The 21,380-nt window shown below is 37.5% G+C and overlaps 1 long non-coding RNA gene across 1 annotated transcript; it reads left to right on the top strand.

The window, feature by feature from the left end:
• Positions 1-122: 122 nt before the first annotated feature.
• On the top strand, positions 123-20,498 carry LOC140506685 (uncharacterized). Its single transcript, XR_011968030.1, has 3 exons — positions 123-9,136; positions 11,028-13,499; positions 14,842-20,498. It is a non-coding gene; the product is annotated as an uncharacterized lncRNA (long non-coding RNA).
• The last annotated feature ends 882 nt before the right edge of the window (positions 20,499-21,380 follow it).

The raw sequence follows: 21,380 nt of genomic DNA, 5'->3' as shown, positions 1-21,380 counted from the left end.
GTATATATATATATATATAAAATTTAGTAACAAAATGAATCAACATTTGTTCCAAGAGTTGAACTCTATTTTTATCTTTTATAAGAGTTTTTGTTTTATTTCAAAATGCTGTTGCAGTAAAGTTTCCAGGCATCTGCTTTAGCTGACATAACTGAAAATGAGTTTGGCCTATTCTGGGTCATTTGGCTGTTTAATTCATTCTTTATTATCTAACTTAGAAACGGAGCATTGGCCTGAAGCCTTAGGAGTGGGAAGTGTTAAATCAATGTTTTTTAAACATCCATCAATTTCACTGGTCAAAAGGGATTTGTCTTGTAGGTTAAATTAATAGACACAGTACAGTTTCATGTAAAATTCTTTAGGCAGTTGAAGATTGTTAGGACAACTGTGGTTGTGTTATTTGTGCAAGTCCATAATGCGCTGTATGCAGTAGGCATAAAATGTTTGCCAAGTTTGTTGTATAGAAAGTCTCAATTTTTGCTACAAAAACTATGCAATTTTTTCTTGTCATCAATATATTTTCTTTCTTTCTTCTTTGCATGGGGAAGGCGAAAAAATCAGGATTAAGTGACTTGCCTGAGGTCATACAGCTAGTAAATGTCAAGTATCTGAAACCAGATTGGAACTTGGATCCTCCTGACCCTGGGGCTGGTGCTCTATTCACTGGGTCATCTAGCTGCCCCACTATATTTGCTTAACTCACACTTTTCACTTATTTTAAAAAAAGTTTACACATATTTTAAATTGAGAATTTATTTTGAAAATGTGTAAAAATCAATCTTGTAGGAATCCAAATGTTCATTTTTTTATTCTTTTTAAGGAAAGGGGTTTGACCTATGGTTTCATTGATTAAACAGAACTCCAGATAAGAAAACTCTGGCTACCGATCAGAACAAGTTCTTTGCAATTTAATAGAGTTGCTTTAGTCCAAAGATTGTTCATCTTTTTTTCTTTCCATAGACAGTCTGGTGAAGTCTATGGACCCCTTCTCAGAATAATGTTTTTAAGTGTATTTTTTTAATGCTTATTTGTTTATTTTTAATTTTCAACATTCATTTCCACAAAATTTTGAGTTCTAAATTTTCTCTCCATTAATCTCCTCTCCCTGTCCCATAACACCTTGCATTCTGATTACTTTTTCCCTCAATATACCCTCCCTTCTATCACACCCTCCCTTCCTTTATCCCCATCTTCTCTCTTTTCTTGTAGGGCAAGATAGATTTCTATACCCCATTACCTGTATTTATTATTTCCCAGTTGTGTACAAAAACAATTCTCAACATTCGTTCCTAAAACTTTGAGTTCCAACTTCTCTCCTTTCCTCCCTCCCCACCCATCCTCACTGAGAAGGCAAGCAATTCAATATATACTATATATGTGTAGTTTTGCAAAAGACTTCCATTATAGCCATATTGTGTAAGACTATATTTCCCTCCATTCTATCCTGCCCCCCATTTAGTCTATTCTCTCTTTTGATCTTGTCCCTCCCCAAAAGTGTTTACTTCTAATTACTCCTTCCTCCCTTTTGTTCTCCCTTCTACCATGCCCCCAAAGCTCACTTATCCCCTTCTCCCCTACTTTCCTGTAGTGTAAGATAGATTTTCATACCAAATTGAGTATGCATGTTATTCCCTCCTTAAGCCAAATGTGAAGAGAGTAAGCTTGCCTTTTTCCCTCTCAACTCCTCGTTTTTCTCCTCCATTGAAAAAGTTTTTCTTGCCTTTTATGAGAGATAATTTGCCCCTTTCCATTTCTCCCTTTCTCCTCTTAATACATTTCTCTCTCACCGCTCAATTTGATTTTTTTATATATCATCCCTTCTTATTAAACTCACCCTGTGCTCTCTGTTTGTGTGTGTGTGTATGTGTGTGTGTATATATGTGTGTGTGATCTCTCCAACCATCCAAATACTGAGAAAAGTCTCAAGAGTTACAAATATTATCTTTCCATGTAGGTATGCAAACAGTTCAACTTTAGTAAGTCCCTTATGACTTCTCTTTGCTGTTTACCTTTTCATGCTTCTCTTCATTCTTGTGTTTGAAAGTCAAATTTTCTTTTCAGCTCTGGTCTTTTCATCAAGAATGCTTGAAAGTCCTCTATTTCATTGAAAGACCATTTTTTCCCCTGAAGCATTATACTCAGTTTTGCTGGGTAGGTGATTCTTGGTTTTAATCCCAGTTCCTTTGACTTCTGCAATATCATATTCCAAACCCTTTGATCCCTTAGTGTAGAAGTTGCTAGATCTTGTGTTATCCTAATTGTGTTTTCACAATACTTGAAATGTTTCTTTCTAGCTGTTTGCAATATTTTCTCCTTGACCTGGGAATTCTGGAATTTGGCCACAATGTTCCTAGGAGTTTCTCTTTTTGGATCTCTTTCAGGAGGTCATTGGTGGATTCTTTCAAAATTTATTTTGCCTCCTGATTCTAAAATATCAGGGCAGTTTTCCTTGATAATTTCATGAAAGATGATATCTAGGCTTTTTTTTTTTGATCATGGCTTTCAGGTAGTCCCATAATTTTTAAGTTGTCTCTCCTGGATCTGTTTTCCAGGTCAGTTGTTTTTCCAATGAGATATTTCACATTGTCTTCTCTTTTTTCATTCTTTTGGTTTTGTTTTGTAATTTCTTGGTTTCTCATAAAGTCATTAGCTCCCATCTGCTCCTTTCTAATTTTTAAAGAACTATTTTCTTCAGTGAACTTTTGAACCTCTTTTTCCATTTGGCTAATTCTGCTTTTTAAAGTATTCTTCTCCTCATTAGCTTTTTGGACTTTTTTTGTCAAGAGGTAGTTTATTTTTAAAGGTGTTATTTTCTTCAGCATTTTTTGGGTCTCCTTTAGCAAGCTGTTGACTTGCTTTTCATGATTTTCTTATATTACTCTCATTTCTCTTCCCAATTTTTTCTCCAACTCTCTTACTTGACTTTCAAAATCCTTTTTGAGCTCTTCCATGGCCTGAGACCACTGCATATTTATTTTGGAGGTTTTGGATGCAGAAGCTTTGACTTCCTCTGACTGTTATACCTTGTTCTTCCTCATCTGAAAGAATGGAAGAAAAACCTGTTCACAAAGAAAGTAACCTTCTATAGTCTTATTTTTTTTTCCCTTTTTTGAGCATTTTCTCAGCCAGTTACTTGACTTTTGACTCCTTTGTCAAGAAAAGGGTATACTCTGGGGACCTGTAAGTTCTCAATTCCTCCAACATGGCACAATCAAGGGAGAGGAATTTACTCTTCTCCTGGCCTACCCAGTCATCTGGGAGCAACCAAAAACTTTCCTGCCCAGAATCTGCCAAGTAGAATTCCCTCTCCACGTCTGCCTCCAGTTCCACCATGCCAGTGCTTTTCCTCACCCCAGGACTAGGCTTAGGGCTGAGATTCAGATCAGTGGCTCAGTTCCCCCAGGCTCAATTCCAGGTTTTAGATGGAGGGCTCCAAAAAATGCATGCTGCTGCAGTGGCTGCTGCTGGAGGTTCAGACTGCATTCCCTTCTCCTGAGTGAAGGAGCTTTATCACTGACCTTTGAAGCTGTCTTTGGCGTTTATAGTTTGAGCAATCTGGGAACTGCTGCTGCAGGTGGCTCCCTGAAGCCTGTTCTAGGTCTTGTCCTGGCTGTGCCATGCGACCCAATCTGGGATATGCTCTGCTCCACGTTGTGTTAGACCTTTCCTGTGGGCCTTCCAGGCTGTCTTGGGCTGGAAATCTCTTTCACTCTGTTGGTTTGTGCTGCTGCTCTAAAATTTGTTTAGTGTCGTTTTTTACAGGTGTTTCTTGGGCTTTGTAGGGGATCTTCTACAGATCTATCTTTCTACTCCACCATCTTGGCTCTACCCCTTGTTTTTAAGTGTATTAAATAAAATACATAGGATTGCAAAGGAAATCAATTATATTGAAATGAAATTGTATGTATACACACACACACACACACACACACACACACACACACATACAGACAGACATTGAAAAGCAAACGCACAGACCACAGGTTAAGAGCCCCTGCCTTAGAGATTTGGGCCTAAAGCAATGTGTGATTAAATGATTTGTCCAGGATCATAGAGCCAATATGCATCAGAGCATGACTTGAACCCAGGTCTTTTTGCATTGAGGCCAGCACACCACCCACTGCATGATGTGACTCTCACATTCTCTTAACCAGTTAAAAATTATGAAACCCATGGGACATGAACCTCCTCAGGTAAAATAGCTTAGACTGGTCACTTGGGGCATGTTTTATCCATCATACTAGAATAAAAAATACCACTAAAACAAAATATGTTTAAATCATTTCACTTTTAAAAATCAATCATTTGTTGCTTAAAATTTGGCTTTTGAAATATTTAAATTTTGAAAATGAGAAAAAACCTTTAAAAACTTTTTCACCTTAGCATGAAAAATATCCTTCATAAATATTTTTTTAACTGAATTAAACTCATTCTTCACTTTTTCTCTTCCAATTCTTAGTGGACCAGAGGGGAAAGAGACAAATTTTCCTGATTTTTCAGATCTCAAAGGATTTTTAAATTCATACTGAATAACTAAAGAAAAAAGACATTATTTCTACATACTCTTAAAAAAAGATACACATTTTAATAAGTCAGAGTCACTGCCTTGATGGAATTTAAAAAATTAGTAGGATGGATATGAATATGGATGCATATGGACATGGTGTATGTATATTTGTACGTATATGTACTCATGTATGTATGTGTATGCATGTGCACTTGCATTATGCATATATGTATATGACATACCCAGATAACTATATTACAAACTAATATATAAGAGGATTATACCAAAATTCTCTCAGGGTTGTTGGGAGAAGCATGTTTTGTGCACACTTAAACTTTTTGTATATATGTGAAATATTATTATTAGAAAAGTACAAAGCAAAGTGTCATATGAGATCTCCAAAAAGGAACTCATTATTTTCCCCCTAAATCTCCCCCTCATAAGTCCCCCATTCCCCTACCTCACCTCAACTCCTACCTTCCCTATTTCTATAGAGAACAGCTCCATCCTCCTAGTCCCTCAGGCTTCCAATCTAGGTGTCATCCAGGATTCCTCACCCAGTATATCCAAGCTGTTGCCAAGGTGTTGATTTCACCTCTGCACCATCTTTCATATATGCCCCCTTATCTCCTGTGACACTGATATCTCTCTAGCATAGCCCCTTATTACCTTAGATATGGATTATTACAGGAACTTGATGGTGAATCAGCCTGCCTCAAGTTTCTCTCCACTCATTTCAGACACCAAAATGATTTTCCTAAAGCTTAGGTCTGACCATGTCACCTTCCCCCACAGTCCATTTAATTCATTCCACTGGCTCCCTATTGCCTCCAGGATCAAATCCAAAATTCTCTGATGCCCAAAGCCCTTCAAAACCTAGTCCCCTCCTACCTTTCCAGTCTTACACTTTACTCCCTACAGCCAATTCTTGCATCCTGTGACCCTGGCCTCTTCATTTCCATCTACTGGCTTCCCTGACTCCTCTAAGTCACAACAAAAATCCCTTCTTATTCATTAAGTCTTCCCCAATCCCTCTTAATTCTGGTGCCTTCCTTCTCTTGCTGATTTCTTATTTATCATGAATAAAGCTTATTTGTGCATATGTGTTTGTTTGTATGTTGTGTCCCTCATTAAATAATAAAACTCTTTGAGAGCCTGGCACATAGTAGGCATTTAATAAATATCTGTTGATTGACTGAGTCTCACGTGGGGCAGACAAGGATCATTACTGTGGAAGGGATCGGGAAAGGTTTCCTGGAGGAAATGACATTTGCATTGGGCTTTAAACAATGGGTAAGAAATTTAATGGAAAAGAGAGGGAGAAAACATTTCTTGGCAGAGGGAACAGTAAAAGCAATAGCATAGAAGTGGGAAAGTACATCATGTTTTCAGGGAGATGGGAGCAAAGAATTGGCCAGAGCACAGAGTACATGCTGGAGAGTTATGTGAAGTAATTTTGAATAGGTAGGGTTTTACCAGACTGTGGAGAGCCTTGAGTGTTTCCATAAAGTTTTATTGTTGTTCAGTCATTTCAATCATGTCTGATTCTTCATGACCCCATCTGGGAATTTCTTGGCGGAGATACTGGAGTGATTTGCCGTTTCCTTCTCAAGTTCATTTTACAAATGAGGAAATTGGGGTAAACAGGGTTAAGTGACTTGCCCGGGGTCACACAGCTAACAAGTGTCTGAAGCCAGATTTGAACTCCTGAAGGTGGGTCTTCTTGACTTCAGACTCAGTACTCTATCCACTGTATCACTTAACTGCCCATCCATAAGCTAGACTTACATTATACACTTATATAACCAGGTATGTTTTCTATTTATTACCAGCATAAGAAGACTTGCCAGAGCTTGTGCTTTGCTGGCATATCTTTAAAAAGCTCAAGGTCAAATCCATGCCCATGGGAGTAAGAATTCAATGGAAAAATCCCACATTAAAAAAAAAGTAAAGAAAAAAACAAGCAAACAAACAAGCCCTTCTCAGTTTACTCATCTGGAAAATGGACAGAATGCTATTATTCCTACATCACACCTGGATGATGTGAAGCTAGTTCATTGACATAAGTAAAATGCATTGTGCACGTTTTATGCGAACACCATTGACATGTGTTGCAATGCTTTCAGTTTCTGGCAATGAGACTGACATATTTCAGTTGAAAGTGTATGCGTGTGCAAATATTATTTTCAAATACGACAAGTCCAGAAGTGATCATTGCTACAATCCAGTATTGTGTTACTCATGGTGACAAACTGCTGTGCCTGAGAAACTGTTGCCTTTTAATTGATGATTCAATATGAAATTATGCATAGCAACAGTGAAAAAATAAAGGCATTGCACCATTGCCTGACAAAATGTTCAAGTGTGTGGAGACAGGTTTCTGCATGTTTCAGGAATTGAACTATTTCACTGTTTGTATTTGTTAAAGTTAGAACCCAATTAGATTCTTTTGACAAAGTATGGCAATGGTATTTTTCTCAATAGCAACCCAATAAGCAAATAATTAAATTAATTTTAACGATACATTTCCTTCATAGGGCTCAGTGCCTTCATTTATAGGCATGCCTTGTTTTATTGCCATGCATTTTATTGCACTTGGCAAATATTGCATTTTTTTCACATATATTGAAGATTTATAGCAACACTGTGTTGAATAAGTGTATTGGCACACAGAATGTGCTCACATCATTTCTCTGCATTACGTTTTGGTCATTTTTACAATATTTCAAACTTTTTTCATTATTATTATATCTGTTATAGTGATCTGTGATCAGTGATCTTTGATGTTAGCCTTGTAATTGTTTTGGGGTACCATGAACCATGACCATACAAGACAGTGAACTTAATCAATTAATATTGCATGTATTCTGACTGCTCCACTTACCAGCTGTTCCCCCATCATTCTCCTTCTCCTTGGGCCTCCCTATTCCCTGAGACACAACAATATTGAAGAAATTACATAAACTTAGTTGATAAAACAGCAGTAGGGTTTGAGAGAACTGACTCCATTTCTGAAAGTTCTATTGTGGGTGAAATGCTATCAAATAGCATCCCACACTACAGAGAAATATTTCATGAAAAGAAGAGTCAATCGATATGGCGAACTTCAGTTGTCTTATTTTAAGAAATTGTCACAACCACTCCACCCTTCAGCAACCACGACACCCTGATCAGTCAGCAGCCATCGACACCAAGGCAAGACACTCCACCCACAAAAAGAGTATGACTTGCTTAAGGCTCAGATAACAGCACTTTTTAGCAACACAGTATTTTTAAATAACATATATAATTTTTTAGACATAATACTATTGTACTCTTGATGACTACAGAATAGTGTAAACATAACTTTTACATCCACTGGGAAACCAAAACATTTGTCTGACTCCTTTTATTGCAATATTCACTTTAGTGTGGCAGTCTGGGACCAAACTTACAACATCTCCAAAGTATGCCTGTATGTATTTGTTCATTCTCTCATAATAAAGAGGAGAAGGATGGAACAGAGAGGGAAAGAATGTAAATAGAGAGGATGTTCTGTGTTCTACAATGTAGACAAGTAAACAGCTATGGCTCTGGGGAAGAACTGCATTTGAGTCTTGATTCTGAGAATTATGTGACCTAAAGCTATATGACCTTAGACAAGTCACTTCATCTCTTCTGGGCCTCATTTTCCTTTTCTATAAAATTGAGTTTGGACTAGATACTCTCTATGATCCCTTCTAACTTTAATTATCTTCCAGGCTTTACCTTGATTGTCCAATAAATAGCTTTGCTAAGTTTGAAGAGATGTAGATGAAGACTGACCATGAGATAATGAATTATGTTGTCCACAAAAATTCGTGAAACTATCTGTAAGGCATGGATAGGGCTGCAGCCTGTATCAATTGGGGGAATACCCACAGAGATGAAAGTATGATCTTTGAAATTAAGAAATTAGATCTTTGAATATTGGCGTATTGTCTGGAATAATAAACCATACATCTGAAGGGTGTTGCAAAGGCTTACATTTGGTATAAGTAAGCGCCAAGATATTGTCAACAATTACTTGTAAACCATAATTTGTTTTAAAGACCTCACTGAGAACACATAAAACACAGCAAAGGAGGTGGATTGATCACCAAGCAAAAATGAGAAACAACAGATAGCCCAAATGTTACAATGGTGCAACAGACATATGAAATGAAAATGAGGAAGGCACAAAGTGCATTGGACATATCCTCTATGAAGAATTCATGAAAATAAATGGGCTAAAATAGCACAGATTCATAGAAGTGGAAAGAATACCAGTGCTAACAAAATCATACATCCTTCAAAGCATTAAATTATGTTTTTCTGAATTAGTTAATTTGAACCATTGAGGACACAAGATATGATCCCAGTCTCTAATTTAAAAACACTCTATCTCTCATCTCCTATTAGGTATGATTTTGAGTAAGCCTCTACTTCTCAGCTCCTCAATTTCCCTATTTAAAAAAAATTTTAAAAAAGATAAACCAGACCTCTGCTGCTGTCTCATAATGGAACTTTCTTCAAAGTCTAGGGCATTCTGAGAACATCCAACCACTTCCTTGCAGTCTTCTCAAGCTGGAATATCCCTCCACGCCAGCTGCACCCCTGCTTTTTCCATTGGTGAGTTCCTCCTAAGGCTCCATTTTGTGGTGGACCCAACTTAAATCCCATCTCTGCTCTGTTCCTAATTTCTGAAATTCAAAATTATGCCCCTGCCCCAGGTACCTGCATCCCTGTTGCCATCTCCTTCTTAGCTGTTTTCAGGTGTTATCTATCTTCATTAGAATTTAAATTTAATGAGGGGGCAGGACTTATATTTTTGCTTATCCTCAGCTCTTAGCACAGAGCCTGGCACATAGCAAGCATTTAATAAACGTCATTTCCTTCCTTCCTTCCTTCCTTCCTTCCTTCCTTCCTTCCTTCCTTCCTTCCTTCCTTCCTTCTTTCCTTCTCTTTCTGTCTTAAGTTGCTATGCAGATATATTAGATAATACTCTCATGGAAACATTTTAAATCTCTCTTTTAAAACCAAGTTAACATTTCTATTGTTTTTGTTTGCAAAACTTATCATTAGGGATCTAAGCTGTTATTGACATTAGTTCTGAGAAACCTCCTGAAATTTTAATACTGAAGAGTAAATTAATTCTTTCCAGTAGATCCTTACCAACCCTGCAAATTTTGTCCAGGTTAGACAGCAGTCTGGGAAGCTGAACAATCTGAATCAGGCTTAGCCTTGGAGTGACAGTGGACTTCTCAGGGTCCTCTGTAAGAATTCAGTAGCCCTAGCACCACTTCATACTAGAATAAACTTCCTTTAATGTTCACAGGTTTCAAAAGCAAGTCACTGACATTCACCTTCCAGATGAGAAACCTCATTTTGGATGTTCCACCATTGCCTATCAACTAGAGAAATATAAACCATATATTCAAATATAGATATAAATCATATTTCCAAAACCTAAAGCAATGCTTGCCAGCTTTCTTTCTAAAAATGTATTTTAATTTTGTTTGGTTTTATATCACCTAAATTTCTCCTTTTATCTTTCCCCATCCTCCCCACACTGTGAGAGCTATCGCTTTCAACAAAAATGAGACAGAAAAAAATGAAAAAGAGAAAAAAATTAGAGAAAACTATTAATGCATCCAAAAATCTAACATTATATGCATATATAATGTCATACACACACACACACACACACACACACACACATATATATATATATATATATATATATATATATATATATATATATATATTCCATACATATGGACTCCCTACCTCCTCAAAGGAGTGGGGACAAAGGTCTTCTTGTATCCCTTCTTTGAACCAAGCTTGTTCTTTGTAATTTAGCAACATTCTTTTTTTATTGTTTTGTAGTTATTCTTTCCATTTACACTGGTGTAGTCATTTTGAATACTGTTTTGTTGGATCTACTTGCTTCATTCTGCATCAGTTCCTGTAAGCCTATGTTCTCTTGTGTTTATCATAGTTAGCTTATTCTTTAAGAACTGGCACAATTTGTTATTGTAATATTCTCCTTTGGATAGAAAAAGAGTATTTTTATCCCATTTATATATTTAAAGACATTGAATCTCAAAATGCTGTATATGCACATTAAATGAAAAGTAGAAAGGGGAGTAGAATTGTCTTCATGTCTGGTCTAACAAATAGAATTCATCATTGTGTATGGTTTTAAGGAATTAGAAGTGCAAAATTAGAGTGATTATTGTTTTTCTTCAGAGACCTGATTTTAGGGAAAGCCAAACTTTCCTTAGCTAGGGTTTTAGAACTCAGAGACTCAATAAACAAATTCTTGTTTAAGTATAAATACATATATATGTGTGTGTATGTATACAAATATATACATATGTACATGCACATACAAATGAAGTACAATGTGTGTTTACATCTATATAATACTGATCTCTTATGACAGATTCTTTCGTTCCAATGACAAGTCTATAAGCCGCTTGAGAGGAAGGATTGTCATTATAGTGTCTTCTTTTTTTAGAGGAAAGAAACCGGAATCTCAGCTCATTGCACTCTGCATGCTGGTTTCAACTCCACAGAACAAGAAGTCCCTCCCAGGATAAGCTCATCACTTCTAAATTCACCACCATGCTGCTAACTCGGGCCTTGATTACCACCTTCTCCTTCAGTTTCCTCTCTACTTTGATAGGACGGATGGAGGGTGGAGCACCAAACCCCTCCCAAGACCTTTACAGAGGGCAGAAACTGGACTCAGTTCACACTATTTTGCATCTGCTGCTTAGCCTGGTTTTAACTCCACAGAACAAGGTGCCACTGTGGGAACACCCACATACACACACACACACACACACGCATACACACAAATACACAAATACACACACCACCCCCTGCCCACCTCTTCAGTTTTCTTATCTCCTTTGGTGTGTTATATTCCCCCTTTAGATTATAAACTCTTTGAGGCCAGAGATAGTCTTTCGTTTATTAATTATATTCTCAGTCCTTAGTATGGTGCCTGGTACATAATAGTCACCTAATAAATATTTATTGGATTGCATTTTGCCTTTCTATGTATCCCTAGTGCTTAGCACGGTGCCTAGAACATGTTAAGCACTCCAGAAATGCTATTTGATTGACTGACTTCTAGAGTGTTAGACCTCCTATTCCGGACTGAAGCTCTTGGACCAGTCAGGAATGCATTAGAGATTTTCTGTCTGTCTGTCTGTCTGTCTGTCTGTCTGTCTCTGTCTCTCAATTTTTATGTATAATTTCTTAATATAGGGAACTCCATCTGTAGAAATTCCCTCCACCTGAACAGATAGGTGGCAACTCTTCTGCAATTAAGGGGACGCTGAGAGATTAAGTGACTTGTTTGTAGTCAAACCACTATATGTGTTAGAAGTAAGATATAGACATTGTGAACCAAGGTCTTCCTGACTCTAAAGTAAAGTTATTCACTGTACCCCACTGTTTGTTTTTCTTTTTGACTCTTTCTCTGACTTTCTGACCCTGACCTTCTCTGTGGTTCACACGCGCACACACACACACACACACACACACACACACACACACCTGCATTGGGCCAATGAAACATATTAAAAACATATCCAACGTTCTAGAAAATAGCAGCTATAAACTGTTAATATATATACCTCTTATTCTTGATCATGGTCTTCCTTCAGCTGTCCTCTACAGAGAATAGGGAAATATTTAATCTTTATTTCTAGGTTAATATCACTGTCATCTAGTAACTATTTTCTTTCTCAATTGAGTTTATCATTATTCCAGATAATATTTGTCCCAAAGGTGATTTTAGCATTTAAAACTCATCTTAAGGACTTAATTTAGGATGATTAAGATCCCTGACTCTTCTTTCAAAGTCTCTGCTAAACTAATATTTGAAAACTTCAGGATTGTGGCCTTCTATTGTAATTAGTGTTCAATGACTTTAAAACACCCTTCAACTGCCTTTTCTATTCAGTTATTTCATTTATACTAATCAACTAGGATAGTAATTAACCAAGATAGTCTTAAGGTATTGAGATTATTATTGTTGTTGATATCAATAAAAACAATAACAGATAGGTTCTAGTTTTCAAAAACCCTTTTATATGCATAATTTTTAATATAAATAATCTTATTTACTCTCATCCAAGAAAGTAAATGTTAAATTTGGGGCACTCACCCCAAGGTGGAAAAGTAAAGCTGTTGGGTTTTTGTGGTTTTTGGTAGCTTTAAAGTACATATAAACTCTATGAAGTTCAGTTTTGTTGCACAACAGGCACAGAAGGCAAGGCCTTCTAGTGCTACTTTAGGGTTTAGAAAATTAGATCAAGTTAAGTGGATTATCAAACTTCAAGTTTTTAAAACTATTAAGGTATAATATTGGATAAACTTGTCTCACCTAATTGGGCACAGCTCATGATGAAACCATATTTCAGGCAGAGGTTTTGACCTGGTGTAATTATGGGCTGTCAAATAATCTTAGCTCAAAAAGTAGTAAAAAGGCTTAATTATATACACGTAAGCTTTTGAATAAGAATAATCTTGCCTGTCTGGACCAAACCTCTTACAGATATGCCTCTTCCTAACACAAATAAGCATAACAGTGGAATTTTGGTTCCTTGGGAGAATATGTAGATTTGGCCAAAGAATGGCATGAAACTGAGTAGTTAAACTGCTATTTCCCAAGGCAGGTGGAAAGGCAAAGGTGCATGTCATACAAACACCCTAAGGGAAATTGAGATTAGTATTTAATTCTCTCTATGTATATGTTGAGATGCTCTTGTAGGGCATCATAATTACAAAGTGTACTTAGTTTTTACATATTCAAGATCTGTAGCTTCATTTTATTTATTTTAAGACTATATCTTAACTAAGCACACAATATCTTTAATTTTTCAGTCTTCATGATACAATTGAAGAAAACATCAGATTTGAAGTCAGAGAACTGGGCTTTGAATAAATCCGTCTCACTAACTCCTCTGTGACCTTGGTAAAGTAACAACTGCTTTGGGCCTCAGTTTCTTCATTTAGGCAACTAGGTGGCACAAAGCGTCAAGACTGGAGTCAGGAAAACTTGAGTTCAAACCCAGCCTCAGTTACTTGCTAGCTCTATGAATCTGGGCAAATCACTTAACCTCTGTTTTCCTCAGTTTTCTCAACTGTTAAATGGGATAATAATAGCACCTACCTCCCAGAGTTGTTGTGAAGATCAAATGAGATAATAGTTGTAAAGAGTTGGGATTACATAAAGATTAGCTATTATTATTATTATCATTAAAGGGGTGGATTTTTTAGTTCCACATTTTAGTTGCTCTAGCAATAATTCTGTGGTACTATAATGCCTTAAATCTTCAATTAATATTCTTTGTATTACTCATACAAGTGGATCTTAATGGCATTATTGTATTCTATAATATAGAATTCTATATTACATTAGTGCAACACAGTTCATTCAACCACTGATCTATTTGGGGGCCATTTAGGTTACTTCAAATGTTTTTGCAGATAGAAAATAGTTGAGATATATCTATATCCATATCCATATCTATATCTGTATCTATACATATATGTATATATATATATATATATATATATATATATATAGAGAGAGAGAGAGAGAGAGAGAGAGAGAGAGAGAGAGAGATTATAGATTGGTTGTCCTTCGTTGTCAAAGAGTACTAAAATGACATCACTATGTTGGAGTCAAGGTACAGTGTATCCAACTGTGGCTGATCAAGCTAATACAAGCTTGGAATGCTCTACCACAAGTTGGGCACAAATAGTCCATATAACATTTGGAGTGATGTCTCTAAATTTGTGTGCTTTGCATTTCCTTTGTGCTCCTGTGATTCTGCTTCATTCATAAAGCACAATGCCTTCTTGGACTTGGGCACACCATGCTGGTGGTCCTCTGTTGGCATATTCCATGTCATGCAATCAATTCCAAAGTTCTTCAGAGAAATCTTGTATCACTTCTTTTGATCACCATGTGTTTATCTTCCTTGTTTGAATTCTCTATAAAATACTCTTTTAGGCAAAATGTACAACTGGCATTTGAATATGGCCAACCCAGCAGAGTTGCACTCTCTTCAGTAGAGTTTGAATGCTTGGCAGTTTAGCTTGAGAAAGGACCTCAGTGTCTGGTACCTTACTCTGCCAGATGATCTTCAGAATCTTCCTAAGATAATTCAAATGGAAGCAATTCAGTTTCCTGGGACTGGCATACTGTCTCGGTTTCACAGGCATACAACAATGAGGTCAGCACAACAGCTCTGTACAACTTCATTTTGATAGGTAGAATAATACCTCTTCTCTCTCACACTTTCCTTAAGAGTCTCCCAAACACTGAGCTAGCCCTGGCAATAAGTTTGTCAACCTCGTTGTCAAGCATACTGGAAAGTATGCTGCCAAGGTAAGTGAACTTATTTACAGTATTCAAAACTTCTCTTATTTGTTGTAACCGACATAATAGGTAGACAGAATATATAGGCAGTACTTACCATGTGCCACTTTTTTTTTTGTAAATATGATTCTCATATAATAATGTAAAAATATTTATGTAGTTCTTTTTGTTTGTTTTTAATAATATCTCCATGGTATAGTCCAACAATGAATTATCCAGTCAAAGAGCTTACTATTTATAATGCTTACTGTATATTGTTAGGTTGATGTCCAAAAAGAGTCAATAAGTTTGCAACCCTACCATCAATTGCTATTTTATTTCAAGAAGGAACAAGATTTGATCAAATTTATGGATAGCCTAGGAGCCTGTTAGGAATGGGTTGGAGGTCATACCAGGTTCAATACTGGGAAGAAATGAGGCATTTTTAAGTCTTTGCATAGTTTACAAAGTGAAGTTTGTTTACTTAGAGCATAGAAAGATTCCACTCCAAATACATTAGTTCTGGTAGATGTGGTCCACCTTGACTCTTTATGGAAGCCCTTTTGGTCAGCACAATAGGGTATCTCCAGTAATCTAGAAACATCCACCAGGTTTAAGAAATCCACATGAGTGGGTCATTTTATGCCTTCAGATGAAAAGGAAGCCACATCAATACAGCCTGAGGCTACTGAGCTTCAGTCTAGGGAGGCACAGCTTGAGCTTTGTCCCACTCCAAGGCCTATGGAGTATGATCATTGTTTCCTTTTATTGAAAATCTAGCCTAATTCATAGGGTTAGGATATTTGATAGATACTGACCCTCTCACAAGACTGCTGAATAAAAATGGGTAGTTGATCCAAAATGCTTCTGATTCTCATGAAGTAGGAAAATTTTCAAGGTTAATACAACTCCTTATTGTTTTCTCACCCTGTAGAACAGTTCGTTTTTTAAAAAACTAATTAATTTAGACAAATTTGGAGTAACCACCCCAAATGTTCACATGTACTATCTGTGCCCAATCTGTGGTAGAGCATTTCAAGCTTGTATTGGTCTGTTCAGCCACAGTTGGACATGTTGAAATTTCACTTTATCATGGTGATGTCATTTTGGTCCTCTTCGAGAATGAAGGACCAACAACCAGAACAGTTGGTCTTTCATTCCTCTTAGTGTTGAGTGAGAGCGAGAGTAAGTTTCCCACAACTGCTACTTTATCTTGGACAGATCTGGAATCTTCTATCATATCTACATATGTAAACATGCCTGTAAGTCAGTACTGTTTCAGTTTCAAAGATTAAAACATTTTAGATGAAACATTTGCTTCTGGAAGGATTGAAAATGGGAAATTAAAATATGCTGGGGATGGAAGCTCAGTTCTATGTGTACAGTCTCGGGCGGGTAAAGGTGGGAACTTCTAAATCTTGGAGTTCTCATGAGGCCCCCCATAAACACCAGGGAATCGAGGAGTGAGACCGAGCAATCTCGTGTATTTCCGCCTCTTCCCGTGAGAAACGTGATGGGAGGAGCATCCCCCTTGAGACTGTCCCGGATCTGGGCACACCTATTGTTATCTAACAGGCACGGTATTCAGGTGCAAACTACAGGCCGCGGCCGGAGAGCTTAAGTAGGGTCAGGAAAGCCTGAAGGCTCTCTTAGCTCGGGAGGGGCCCTTACAGGACAGAGGCCTCCGTTTTTCCTCTCTTCGCTCTCCCCTCCCCCTCTCTCCCCACTTACACTTCTGCTTCCAATCTCTTACCGTAAGATCTTTGCCTCCTTGGGAGATTTCTCTCTCCCTCCTAAGGAAGAGCTCCCCCTGCACATGTAACCAGGACCCTGAATAAAGCCTAACCCTTGTTCGACTCTGGAAAGTCTCTTCTCTCATACGTTTATCCAGTTTGGCCAGCCGAAGACCTGCGATAGAGGTAAGGTAAGACTCGGGTAGCCCTCAGGCCTCTAGGCCTGGCAAAAATATATAGAGAACTGAATCAAATTTAGAAGAATATAAGCCAATCGCCAATTGACAAATGGTCAAAGGATATGAACAGGCAGTTTTCAGACGAAAAAGTCAAGCTGTCTATAGGCACATGAAGAAATGCTCTAAATCACTTTTTTTTAGAGAAATGCAAATTAAAACAATTCTGAGGTACCACCTCACACCTATCAGATTGGCTAGTATGACAAAAAAAAAACAGGAAAACAATAAATATTGGAGAGGATATGGAAAAACTGAGACATTAATGCATTGTTGGTAGAGTTGTAAATTGATCCAACAATTCTGGAAAGCAATTTGGGCAACCAACTGGGCATACCCTTTGATCCAGGAACACCACTAGTCTGTAGCCCAAAGAGATCATAAAAAGGGGTAAAGGATCTACATGTGCAAAAATATTTGTAGCAGCCTTTTTTTATGGTGATAAAATATCAGAAATTGAGGGGATGTCCATCAATTGAAGAATGACTAAACAAGCCATGGTATATGAATGTAATGGAAAGCTATTATGCAGTAGTAAGAAATGAGGAACAGGCAGATTTCAGAAAACCCTGGGAAGATTTGTATGAGTTGATACAAAGTAAAATGAGCAGAACAGGGAAAAACATTGCACACAGTATCAGCAACATTGCGTCATGATCCACTATGAATGACTGAGCTCTTCTCAGCCACACAATGATCCAAGACAAGTACAAAGGACTCACTAAGAAGAATGCTGCTCACATCCAGATAAAGAACTGATGGACTCTAAATGCAATCAAAGCTTACTTTTTTTTGCTTACTTTATTCTTTATTGTGTTTTTTCTTTCCATCTGCTTCTTCTTTCACAACTGCAACTACTATGGAAATATGCTTTACCTGATAGCACATGTATAATAACCCATATCAAACTGCCTACCATTTTAGGAAGAGGGGGAAGGAAGGAGAAAAATTTGGAACTCAAAACCTTGTAAAAAGAAATGCTAAAAATTTCCTTGACGTAATTGGGAAAGAAATGCTATTTTTAAAAAAGAAAGTAGGAAAATAGACATTCAGAGGTGACATGGCGTACTAATGTTCAGAACAGGATAAAATAGACATATTAGACTTGCCATTATATTTATTATCTGCAGTGCACGTTTTGGCACTCACTGTCTTGCTGTCTTGTATTGTTAACTGATACACAGACTCAATGAATTACCAACAGGAATTGGAAGCTGATCATGTCCTGTTTGGAGAGACAGAATAGAGTGGTGCTAGACTTAGAGTTGGGTGACCAGATTTGAACCTCACCTGTATTTTATGACCATAGATGAATCACTTAAACTCTGAAGTCATTTTACTCATCTGTAAAATGGAAACAAAAACACTTCTATTTATGTTTTAGAGTTGTATAAAAGGTACATTGTAAACTGTAAAGTATTATAGAAATATGATCTTGTTTTTTAAATTTATAATCTGAAATCATCTCCCTGAGAAGTCACAAGTCTAAGGTTGAAGGCAGTGTCTTATGGTGCTTCTACTATAATTCACACACACACACACACAATATGATAGGCATGTAGGAGATAATAAATATTTGTAGAAATTAATATGAAATCTATATCTATGTAGGATGACTCAATTACTGAAACAATTAGGAAGTTCAGTATTATAATATGGACTAATTATAACATAGCTATTCTGTGTAACAAAGCTTAGAGTTAGCAATACACACACACTCACATGGACAAAATGTCTAAGCATCTCAGACTTGGTGGATTTTTGAAGCCCACAAGTGTCACCTTACCCTGTCCTTCTAGCTGGAGGAAGATACAGATGGGGATGTATGCAGAGAAGCTAAGAGTCACTGAATCCCTGGTACATAGTCTTACTGTGTTAGGACAAAGTAAATCTCCCTATGTTAAATATTCAATGACTTTCTAGTATTTTATTTTATTTCATCCCAAAACTGAACCGGAACTTCATGGGTGCTAGCATTAAAGCAGCACTACATGTATATACTATACATATATCTATCTATGTTTACATAAAATCCATATACATATAGTCACAAATATATAGATATACATATACATATATCATGAGAGCTTTGGAGCATGCCTAGATCACCTGACATGGAGGCATTCTGCATCCCTATGTCCCCTATCACGTGAGTGAGTATAGCCTCCTTTTATTGGCTGTACTGCCAGGAAAGACTGCATCTTTAAAACTAATCCCACGGAAACTATCTCTCTCTACACTGTGTCAGAGGTTGAAGATGGTAGTTCACTCACAACGTGGACATCATGAACTAAACTAGCAGGGGTGGGGTACTTGCCACCCTCATTCTCCCCTCCCCCTTTCTTTTACTCCAGATCTGTAAAATGTTTTTGGAGGTGTTTGTTTCTGTTTTGTTTGTCTTTCTCAGTTTCATGTGCCCAGCGCAGACCCATCTACCCGCTAGACTAGAACCGGGAGTTCATGACAGCCTCAGAGTCAGGATTCCAGGAGGGATATTGCAGTCAGCCCAGCAGAGAAACCCAGTGAAGCCAGGGTGCCTGACACTCAAGCCCCAGGCAAGTTTAGGACTTGGAAATGGGGCCGTGTTTTATAGACACTGAGTTAACCTGTGACCCTTTGCCTTCCCAGAGGCCGAGGGGTCAGGGGTGGAGAGTAGCTTTATGCCTGTCACATGTTGGAGGAATAATTTTGCATATTTGTGATTAAATTTTTGAAGTAAATTTTTTTTTGTAAAAAGTCATTTGATTGTGAAATGATTAAATAAAACTAGAATTCAGGGGACCTATCCTCTTCAATTGAGTGAACACTACTGGAGTGAGCTAGAGCAAATGGCTAAGAACCTAACACCCCCCAAAACCCTTTAAAGGTATCAGAGAGCTCTGGGGAGGGGTGAGATATAACATGCTTGACCCTCAGGCAAGAAAAACAGCCAGAATAGACAGAACACTTTTACTTCTCTGTTCTACCTTGTAGAATTCCTAGCTTTCTTTAAAACACAACTCGGGAGCCTCTCTATGGAAAGTATTTCTTTATTTTCCCAGTTGTTTGTGTTCCCTTCAAAAATTCCTTTGTATTTATTTGGTTTATGTTTCACGTATACTTTTATAACTTAATTCAGCCTAAGCCTGGGACACTTTTTCTCAGGACTGCTTTTTTATACTGCATCTGTTGTTGTTCAGTTGTGTCTGACTCTTCATGAACCCATTTGGGATTCTCTTGGCAAAGATGCTGGACTGGTTTGCCATTTCCTTCTCCAAGTCATTTCACAGACAAGGGAACTGAAGCAAACAGGGTTAAGTGACTTGCCCAGGATCACATAGCTAGTAAGTATCTGAGGTCAGATTTCAACTCAGGTCCTCTTGACTCCAGACCCAGTACTCTATTCACTATGCCACCTGATGCCATACTGGGTACTCAAAGAGAGATATGGCTCCTGATTGAGTCTTCTGCATATGCAATGCTATGTACTGGCATAGCTTGAAAAGAGACTTCTTTGGATTCAAGAATATCACTGGGAGAAGTAGAGAGGGAATTCAAGAGAGAAGTCAAGGATTTAAGAGGTCAAGAGATTCCCCTGAAGTCACAGTCACAAGAGGAAGATAGCTCCCAACATGTCCCTTTACTTCTGGTCTCTGTAACTTGAGAGATTGCCAAGAAGAGATTCTACTTTGGTGAGGGCTTTCTTGCCACCAAAGAGTTTGCTTACTCTTGGATATATGTCATCTTCTCTAATTTGTATAAATTCTCTAATTTGTGCTTGCTATTTACTTTTATAAACAAGTAGATCATCTATTTATGGTTTTTATCATTTTTATTTTTTTATCAGCTATTAATGGTTTTTGGCTAACCAAAAGGGGCAGTGAGGTGGTGCAGTGGGTAAAGTGCTGGACCTGGAGTCAAGAAGACTCCTCTTTCTAAGTTCAAGCCCAGCCTCAGAAACTTACTAATTGTGTGACTCTGGGCAAGTCACTTGATCCTATTTGCCTCAGTTACTAATCTATATTACATTTGGATTTGGAGAATAAGTTGCAGGGTCTACACTTACTATGTATGTGTTGTTGTGGGGGAAGGGGCTGTTTCCTCCAAGTAGAAGGGTAAGCTCTTTGAGGGCAGTCTTTTTTTTTTTTCTTATCACCAGACTGAATGAAATGAAATTGCCATAGAACCCCATTCCTCTACAAATCTAGATTTCCTTCTACCATACCATGCTGCTTTTAGATGTACTGTGTGAGAAAAACAAATTGTTCCCAGACTCACTTCAATGAATCCCAGAATGGTTTTAGATGTTTTGTTGGTGATAAAGAAACCTCTATAGAGGACATGTTTACTAAGCTTCAGAGCCTAACATTAAAATATGCCAAGAGGGAATCCAGGAGGCAATTAAGACAGCTACTTGTCTGGAAGTTTAAGCTGGGGCCCATGGACTCTAAAGAAAGGTTGGCAACAATATAGGCATCCAATGCCCCTATTCATCAACTGAGTTGCCTGGGCAATTGACTCAACATCAGCAGGAGTTTTCA

The sequence above is a fragment of the Notamacropus eugenii genome, chromosome 5 (genome assembly GCF_028372415.1).
Source record: "Notamacropus eugenii isolate mMacEug1 chromosome 5, mMacEug1.pri_v2, whole genome shotgun sequence".
In the NCBI taxonomy this organism is placed as follows: Eukaryota; Metazoa; Chordata; class Mammalia; order Diprotodontia; family Macropodidae; genus Notamacropus; species Notamacropus eugenii.
The sequence above is the reverse complement of the archived record's forward strand: the minus strand, read 5'-3'. Positions and strand labels throughout refer to the sequence as shown.